The sequence below is a fragment of the Python bivittatus genome, unplaced genomic scaffold, assembly GCF_059951505.1.
Source record: "Python bivittatus isolate LINGU-HERP-01145 unplaced genomic scaffold, Pbiv_v1 ctg000330_np1212, whole genome shotgun sequence".
NCBI classification, from domain to species: domain Eukaryota; kingdom Metazoa; phylum Chordata; class Lepidosauria; order Squamata; family Pythonidae; genus Python; species Python bivittatus.
This window is the reverse complement of record NW_028277058.1, coordinates 32,253,947-32,264,153: the sequence shown is the minus strand read 5'-3', so window position 1 is coordinate 32,264,153 and position 10,207 is coordinate 32,253,947.

The following is a 10,207-nucleotide window of genomic DNA, read 5'->3' as shown; positions in this document are numbered from 1 at the left end:
CCCATTCAGGTTTCATATCTTCTAAGTGTTGATTATTCCCTGAGAGATTTTGCTTTCTGGCATCCGCTCTAACATATGTTTGGGGTTCTAAGTCAACACATACCTACAATGTGTCATGATGTGGTGCTATCCTGTATGGTCACTTCCCATAAAGCTACTGCTTTTGCTACCATTCTAGGTGACGAAAGTCTTCCATTTACAGCAAGTATTGTCTTACTATACATATCTGATTCAGATATTTCGAGAAGGTCTGTGAGTGTCTTTTCCTTGTGAGGTTTATGGGATTTGAACCAGGCAGAAGGCCTTATCTGTGTCCTTACTATGGAATATTGTTATCCCTAGAGGCTCAGAAGGTGCCTTCCCTGCTTGTATCCAGAAAGATTGTAAAAACCTTTCTTTTTCGTTGAGCTTTTGGCTCCTGTTGATCACTGTATGGACATTACTGTATAGATGCATATACCTAATTTTTACATTTATTTTATTTGAATCATAGACCAGCATATCACATAATAACATATGACTCTAAAAATAAAGTAAAAATAAAAATCTTATTAATAGAATAAAATAAGATAAAAATAAAATTAAGGTAAAATTATAAAGTACAGGAATTAAAACCCAGGAAAGACCTATAAAATTACAATCAATTTTACAATCAATAATATGCGTGCTATAGTTAACTAAGATAGATAACTTTAAAAGGACATAAGTAGTGCTAGGATTTGTAAAACACTACAAGGATGTAAAGCTATGCTAACTTATACTGAGTCTAATACTTGCTGAAGCCCTGCTAGAGTTTGTTGGGATTATGACAAGTATGATCCAACCAACCACAACAAAGAAAGAGCAAAATAAAACATAGAATGGTATGTGTATATTTAAAAGGGGGGGGGAGGGGAAGGGGGGGAATATAAGTGCATATATTTGTTGTATTCTTAAATACTATTATTTTATTACTTGCATTATTTTTAATTTGTTTTGATTTTGTTGTACAGTGCCCAGGATCACAAAATTAGGAAGGTTAAGAATATAGTAAATAGGTTAAATAAATAAAATTTCCATGCTCCAGTGTAGATATTTCCATATTATATTTCTATATTATCTATCACTACAGTTACAAGCTTTTTGCTGATTATTGAATAGCTGCCATTTCCTCTGGGGTTGGCCAGAGATGATAAAGAACCTTGAATGGAACTGCTGATTAGTTTACACTGGTAAACTTCAGAAAGTTTCTGAGGGTATTTTCAGTGAAATGGCTCCTAGCATTAATAATCAAGCAATTCTTTCATCTTTCATCCTTATTTTAATAGGAATTAAAATGATGAAATAAGCAGTTGGGATAGAAAGCAAGGATGACAAGTGGAACCAGAGGATGATTTTTTTAATCTTATAAAAATATTATAATAAAAAAGTTATGAATAAATAGGCAATACTATTCTTGGTCTCTATGATCCCCTGTCCAAGAAGAAGATGTAGACTATATTTTTAGAAGCAAATTAAAGAGAATTTAAAAAGCCATGAAATAGTAGTAATAGAGGAAATTACTCCAACAGTTGTTGGGAAATTCACTCTGCCAAGTATATTGTTCCAGGAAATCCTTTTCTTTTACATAGGATGATTGTTTGATTATGTGCCATTAAGCTGATGTCAACTCTTAGCAGCCACAAAGATAAATTTTCTCTAGAAGGATTTGTCCTCAACCTGGTCCTTCAGGTCTTCCAATAGTTCATCCACTGCCACTTAATTGAGTCTATCACCTTGCCCTACTTAGATTAGTAAAAGACATAAGAGGTTGAATTAGATATAGTGTGCAAATTTGGATTTAAAGAAGCACTTGAGTAACTCTGCTCCTGATGTGTAGAAAGGTTCTTAGAATAATCTTATATCATTTTTTGATGAGGTAATGGATTGTGGGAACTCCTTAATGGATTGTGGAAACTCTATAGACATATTATAACTTAATTTCAGCAAAGTATTTAACAAATTACCCAATGAAATACTGATAGCGAGATTAGTGTGGGTTGGGTGGCATTACAATGAGGTGAATATGTGACTGGCTTAAAAATCAGAGCGTTGATAAACCATTCTCATCAAACTGGGACATTATAAGCTTCAATCTCGAGCCCTGCATTCTTCAATATTTGTTATTATTGACTTGAATGAGGTGCTTATCTTTACACAAAATTGGGTGGGACAATTAATATTCTAGAAGACTGAAATACATTTTAAAATAACCTTGATAGGTAAGAGAAATGGGCCAAAATATCAGAAAGAAATGCATATTTATGCACTTAAGAAACAGAAATTAAGTGCTTAGGTATGAAATGGGAGTTCTGGAGATGGCAATATCATCTTTGAAAAAGATCTTGTGTGAGCCTTCCCTTAACAAACTGGACTGGAAACAGGCATAAAAGATATTCAAGGATGCAAACGTTTCTGATAAGTAGATTTAACACAGCAAAGCCAATGAAGTCATTATAGAAGAATTCCAATAACTATAATATTTCAAATACAGGCTATATTTATAGTGAAATGAGGGTTTACATTCTTGTACCTCTTTCTCCCATCCATGTGGTCTAACTCTTTGGTGCTGGAGGTATAGTTCCTAGTTGTCACTCATTTTGGTGATGGACTAGTCTGATTTCAGGCTGTTTTCTTCTGAATTTGTGAAAACTAGATTTCACATTGTGGAACAGTAGTTGATTACAAACTAAATATGAGCAAGAGATATGATATGGGTTCAAAAATGCAAATGTAGTTAAAGACTGCATAAATCAAAGTATACTTTCTAAATAGCAGGACACAATTATTAGATTTTATTTTGCATTGATCAGACCCCATTCAAGTATTGTGCTCAGATTTCTACCCGCTGGAATAATTTCAGGGAAGGGCAATGAAGATGATCAGTGGTCCAGAAGTTATATCCTAGGAATACTGCTTGAAAGAACTGGGAATAGTCTTGAGAAGAGAAGGGGGAAATAGGATAACTACAATGTATCAGAAGGAAAATGCAGCAGTGGCAATGTGTGATTTTCTAAGCATTACCTAGATGATTTAGCAGCTGGATCTGAAAAGAAAGAAGCAAGAGCAGGACTGAAGAACAATCCCTAAACAGGAAAATGGGAGGAAAAGAAAAAGTGGGAGTTGGGAGAAGAGGATGATAGAAGCTGAAACTCTGAAGGTGACTGGACTGGAGCTGAAACGCTGAAGGCAGCTGGACTGGGGCTAGCTATTGGTAATCCTGCCTAGAGGATTTACAAGAGGACTGGACGTAGGAACAAAGGTGGTACATTCCAGAAACTTTTCGCAGTTAAGCAGATGGCTTCTCATTAGGACTGGGCAAAGAGGGAGAAAAGGTTGTAAAAAGCCTTGATTTATAGGCTTCCTTCTAATATTGTTTTTCCCTCCTGTAGTAAGGTTAATAGGAGAAAGCCTGTTAATTTTGCACCTTTAGAACTGAGAATAATAAACTCTGCTAAATTAATTTGTAAAAGTACCAGTTAAATAAAGAAGAGAGACAAGAGCCCTCATTCGTACACCATGAGGTATGAAGAGGAAAGAATATTGACCAGAGAGTTCTTATAACTCTGGCAATAGCATGCTTCAACTAAAAGGATGTCACCCAGAAGGAGGTCAAGACTGATTTTCTATCATTGCAAAGCAGAGTCTATACAATAATGGATTTATATTACAGGAAGGCAGATTCCAATTTAATATTAGAAAGAACTCCTAATAGTAAGAGGAGTTTGACAATGGAACCAATTATCCATAGACTTTCTTGACAGGAAGAGTTTGAGCCATCAGCTGGATAGCACACATTTTTCGTAGCTCCTGCCAGTCTAATCATTTTGATAGCTTTTTAATATTTTATTGGACTTATTTTTATTGGACTTTTTAACTCAAGTAATTTTGTTTGGATGAGACAACAGTGAAGACAAATGCACAGATAAAGGACTTTCTGTGGAATTTGATAGATATGGGAAAATGAAAGAAGCAGCATGGTGTTAGCCCGGGTTCCCTTCCTCCACTGAAGTCTGCTAAACAGCCAAGAATTGAAGATCACTTTGCACGAAAGGGGAACATAAGTAAAATAAATCTCCCTCCCACAAATCTGAGGTATTAGAATGGGATCTTCCAAGAGAGTTGGAAAAACAGTTATTAGAGCTTTCCCTATCTGTTAGGGAAGAGCTAAATGGGAGCCAGGACTCCTGTAAGGGCTTCCCTCGAGTGTCGTCGTTCCATAAAATTGGTCCAAATACTTGCCATAGGGGATTTGAAACAACGTCTAAAACTAAAAATGAAAAACAAAATCAGAATTTGGAGAGGCTTCCATGGGAGTTCATGGCAAAACAATGCTTGCTCACAGCGCAAACCGTTATCTCGATATTTGAGCAGCTTTCAGCCATAAAACATGAGCTGGGTGTGATGAAAGGAGAAATAGAGGCTTTTGTGCAAAAGTATGAATCCAGATCTTTTACTCTGACAAAAGCTTATGAAACAGATGCGGTTAACCCTCATACCCGGGATAAGTGTGTTGATAAAGAGCGAGCCGCCAAAGAAAAAGTTAAACATCTAGATAGAAAGCTGCAGCTCCCAAAGAATAACTTTCTAACTCTTGATAAGACAGAGTGGAGAATTTACACATACTAAAGATTCTTTGGATGTAAATAAAGCACTTCCATCTAAATTAAATCGCTCACTGCAAACACAACAGATTGTTCTCGCTATTTGCATGAACAGACATAAGGTTGGATGCTGGAATACTAGGACAGCAATTGTAACTTCCCTGGGTCAGCTTATTCATTGCCAATGTGGGCGGATTGATTTACGTGCTGTTGAATGGCTCCCAGGTGCTCCAAACTGGAAGCGGATCCTCTTGTCTTTCAAGCAGTCTACCATTCCTTTGATGCTATTTAAGATGAGGGCGTATTTAGCTCTGTTTCAAATTTTCCCCATCAGAGTCTTTTGTGACGAAAAGGTTCAACCCTCACTTACTGACATGCCAGCTCCCAAGGTTGCCATTCCTCCACCCCTGGCCTTGAGAGAGCCAGAGCGTGGGAGTCAGCCTGCCCTACTTGATGAAGATGTTTTCGATCCAACTGAAGCCGGCCTCATTAACACTTTTGGCTCTTTACCAAGAAAGGAACAAGATAACATTTTGCTCAAGCTGGAAAACCTGAAGAAAACCTTGTTGGTCACAATTGCCACAGCTAAGCCACTTATAGACCTTGTGTCCCCAACTACTGATTTTAACTGTCTCCCCTCAGCGAACAAGGGGCTATCTGAATATGACCCGCCAAAAAACAGCAGTCTGGATCCCTTCGGGCCAGTAGGGGAACTTGTAGCTGAGGAGGAGTTATTACCTACATCAGAACGTTCTACTGGGGCTTTAGCAACAAATCAGGGGACTGGAGGGAGATCCCCGCCACCTCGAATGTCACTGAGAGGAATGCAGTATGACATAGCAACCCTGTCCCCAGTGCCACTGAATGAAGTCCTAGTAAGGCAAGATCAGCTGGATGATGTCAATTACAAACAAGATCCTCAGGAGCTGATACAGGATTTGCATGAGGCAGGCCACCCTTCAGTAGAGGCCATAACATCTGCTGTTGATTTCCCAACTCAACATAACAGTGTTATAGCTATCTCTTGTCAAAATCATATTTCGTGACTGGTTTCAAATGACTATGCATTTTCCTTTTTAACCTGGAACATTGCTGGATGGTTAGTTCCATCCAAAGACCAACTTTTTTTTTTTGACTATCACACTTTGATGTTCGCTTTTTACAGGAAACTTGGGCCTCTTCAGAGGTGGAGTTAGACAGTTATTGGGTTAACTCTATCCCAGCTGTTCCGAGTAAGGTTGGTGGGAGATCTAAGGGTGGTATTGCGACTCTAGTAAGAACAGCTCTACAATTCAGTTGTGTCATTGCCTCCCTTAAAGCCATGGGTAGTGGCTAGCTTGCTTTCATCAAACATATGGAAATTTTGCTTTTTAACATTTATATTCCTCCTTTTAATAAGAATGATTTAATTAGTATTATTTGGGAGCACATAGAAAATTTTATCTTTAGTTGCTTAGATAAATACCCCACAGCATCAATAATAATAGGTGGGTACTTAAATGCCAGGATGGGATTAAATGATCACGCATTATTCAATCAATTCAAGATACATTATGAGGAGAATGTATAGTTCAGTGTATTTGAGATGCGGTTCCTTTCTTTCAGGATAATTGTTTCTTTGAATGAAAATTCATGAATAAAAGAAACTTGGTATGAACAAGTCTCTGTTCAGAATCAGTTAGTAGTGGACTACATGTTAACATTTTATACTATACTTATTCTTCAGACACACAGATAAATACAAGATACATGACCATACAATACATTCTGGTAATTCATACAAATTTCAAATTTCATTTGAATATCCTGTCTTAAAAGCAGTTTGTTGCAAAGCCCAACAACCAAGAATTTATGGCAGAATTCTAAGAGAGAAGTGCTCCTAGAAAAGTATTTTATCTCTTTTCTACATTATGGAGTGCCTTGGCTATTCTATCCAAATCATGAAGCTCTTCTGGCTTGATAACTTTCATTCTCCATTATTCCCCCTTATTTTTCATTTCTCTTTGATATTGACAATGCCTCAAAATTATCTTAACATTGTCCATTCAGTAGACAATTGCAAAGCTCCCATATTTTCAGTAATGATCAATTACTGAATTTGTTTGGGTAATTTTCATGTAGGATGCAATTTAGGAAGTGGCTCTGATCAATAATGTGCAATCTTCTGTGGAACAAGGACCACACTTGTCCTTTAGAGGCACGTTAGGAATGGTACTTTAAACAATAGATAGAGTAGGACAAAAGGTCAATTTGATTTAATTACAATTTAGTTCAATCAAGTTGAACTAATTACTTCTGGTTATTTAATAATTTTATCCTTCTGTCACATTAAAAATACAGTCTTATGTTAATTTTTGGAGAGACACAGCCCATATATGAAGCATCAGATTGTGTGCTTATTCTATATATTTTAAACCACAATCTCGAATGTCAAACTGAAAGGTATGATCCCTTTCCCCAAATCCTTTTACCTGTGAGGTTTTCATTAAGTGGATCCTGACTGCTGCTGTTACTGCAAGAAGGCACTGGAGTGACAGAAAGTGAAGCTGGGCAGGACAAAGGAGCAGATAAATTGGTCTGTGGGACATAATACTGACATGGGCCAGCATCTTCATAGAAAGAGAAAGGGAGAGGATGGTAAGCTTGAGAGCAGGGATTTTTCCAATGAGAAAGTCCAACTGAGAACTGGCCAGAAGCATCAAAACCTGAAAATAAGCAAGGTATGCATTAATATAGGAAGAGCCTTATTGGGTAGACAAGGCCCATTTGATAAACATTCTCTTTGAAAGCACTAACAGGTTTTTTTTAGGAAAACAAGAAAAGGATAGGAAAGAATCCACCACTGTCTGCTGTTTATTCCCCAGATATCCAGAGGTGGGTTATTTCTACACATGTAGGCTCTATCAACCCATAATTCTTAAATATTACTACCACCTTGATTTGAGCAGAGGATCGCACCTTTTGTTTTTCTACATCTATTAAATACACTATGCATTTTTCTACTGAATATGCTATCACTTCCTCAGAAATTAATGCTAGGGTTATGAAAAGCTTGTCATCTCTTTCATAGGTAAATAATACTGCAGATTTATATTCTGTTTAATTCAAATATCTGCAAACTAGGAATCAGTTGCATTAAGCAAGCACTCTCTTTGAATAGAACAAAACAAAAACTATTAAATCAGCTTTGTTTTTATTTCTAGCAGGAACCAGGTGTTCCACCATCAAACAGTAACATTAGATTCTGAAAGATGATAAAACTTAATGAAAAGGTAGGTAATACATTATATTTTGGTCTTATCTAAAATTGTTTATTTGCCTGTAGAACAGGCCCTAGGGGATATGTCCTCTTTTCTCCTTTCATCTCCAGATTTGCTCCAGGGGTAGAGGGAAACTCTTGCTGAGTGAGCAGAAATCTGCACATGACATTAAATATAGCCTGGAAAATCTTTATATTTATGCCTAAGAACTGAAAACACATATTCAGTATTTTTTTAAGCCAGTCATGTTTACCATAATTCAGTTTGGAAATCAGTTATGAAAACTCAGCTTGCTACAAAGCAATTTCAGAATATATAAACTCATAGCCAAGTTATGCAAACATGTGTGCAGACTCTAACAATAGAGACTTGTTTCCCTAAGACTTTGAAAGTTAGGTTTTGGAATTCCCTTTCAAATGTGTAACTAAGATCTCCAACAGTTCTTCAAGTTCGTTATAACAACAGTTTTACCTCTAATCATGCCACTATCACCAAAATAAATCTTTAGTACTTTATCAAAACTTGGTTATTTGGCTCCTATACTGCAAATACAGGAGTGGCTATCATTAAAGTTGTAAAATGAACAGAATAAAACACTTTAATAAAGAGAAAATAGGACAAGATGATTTAAGCATCCAGTTCTTAAAGACCTGAGGCTAAATATGCTTATTTATAGAGTCTTGATTAGATTTTCCCCAAATTTCATTGTAGCCAAATATTCATCATCACAAACTGCTATTATAAAGCAACTTTCTGCCTTCTCAGGTTCTTCTAGAAGCTCTTTCTTCAAAATGATTTTAAGAACTGTCTGGTAATGTTCTCTGGCTTCCTACTGTTCTCCCCAACCATCTAAAGTCACATTTTCCTTCTTAAGGGTATTTTTACATCAGACTGGAATGCTTGCTCCTGCCTGAAATTAGTTTGTTTGGATCCTTTATCAATTGACAGGCCTTTGCTGGTTTTCTAGCCAGAGCCTCTGATCAACCATGCCTAGTTTTTTGTCTAATTCCTCACTTACAGGTATTCGTCATAAGGCATTTGAGCAATGGTGCCAAAGATCTTAAAAATAACATTAAATCACTGAATGTTCACAGTATTTTGAGAAGGGACTTCCAAATTTCCACAAGGGGCTACATGGGCTTTTTGAGCCAAGGATTATCCATTGCTGGTCTACGTAAGCCATATCACCAGTCAGAATTGTTGGTCTCATAATCTGAATTGTAATGTATTATGTGTTTGGTCCCTACCTAACCCCAGAATACCTTATCCAATTAATTAATGACCTTCTCTGAGCTACAGTCATCCTTTCATAACAATCCTAACTATAAGAATTGTAACCATTTTATGCTTAATACAGCAAATCAAATCCAAAGCTTCAGAAGAAAAGTTACAGTGTAAGAACTCTCCAAAGTCATTTACCTGTTCTTTATACAAACTTTACAGAATATAAACAGATTTTTTTTTTTTGTCACAACATCTTTGTGTAAAGTTGTTACAACATCTACTGCAAATCAATGGAACCACAAGTGTCAAAGTTAATTTTTCTGTAAACTAAAGGGAAAACAAAATGTATCCAGTTTCTTACCTACTGTAATTTGGCTGATGCAACTATGGTAGCTGGTTCCAACAGAAAGACTGCTGCTGCCATGAGAAATGTCATTATCTAAAATAAAAATGCAGGAAAATATATGTGTTTATGTTTGTGTGTATACACATAAACACACATAAACAAAATGGTTGTAACTAAAACTTTGTGAATAATTGAGGCTTAAGCTTTCCTAAACCCTCTTTGGGCTGGACGTTTTGATACTACAATAAAGAGGAAATGCATTCCAAAAAAGAGCAAAGACTGGGCAAAGATATTGGTCAAAATGCATATATGCTAATGTAAATGCATATATGCAAACATAGAAACAATTTCTGTAATTTGTATAGTTCATCTCAGCATAGTGGGTATTCTGTTCTCTAACAGCTCTTTAAAAAGAAGATCTTCTTTGTGCAGGAGGATCCATGGCCATCCTGATGTTCCTGGGTACGCTTCCATGCATACTTCCCCCCTTAAACAATGGAATGATGATGACAATCCAACTTAGATGGTGTGTGTGTGTGTATGCACAGGAATGCCTACTATTTGCTTTGGTAGGAAGGTTCTGACTGGACTAATGCACTTCAACAATTTCTGTAATGAATCATACTGCTGAATAATTTGTTCAGAAATCCATTAATGAAAAGGAAATACTGTAAAATGTAGGGATCAGACTCAACCTCTGATGTAATTAGTAGCTATTTACTTTTAATGATGATTAGTAGCTATTTGTTTTTCTA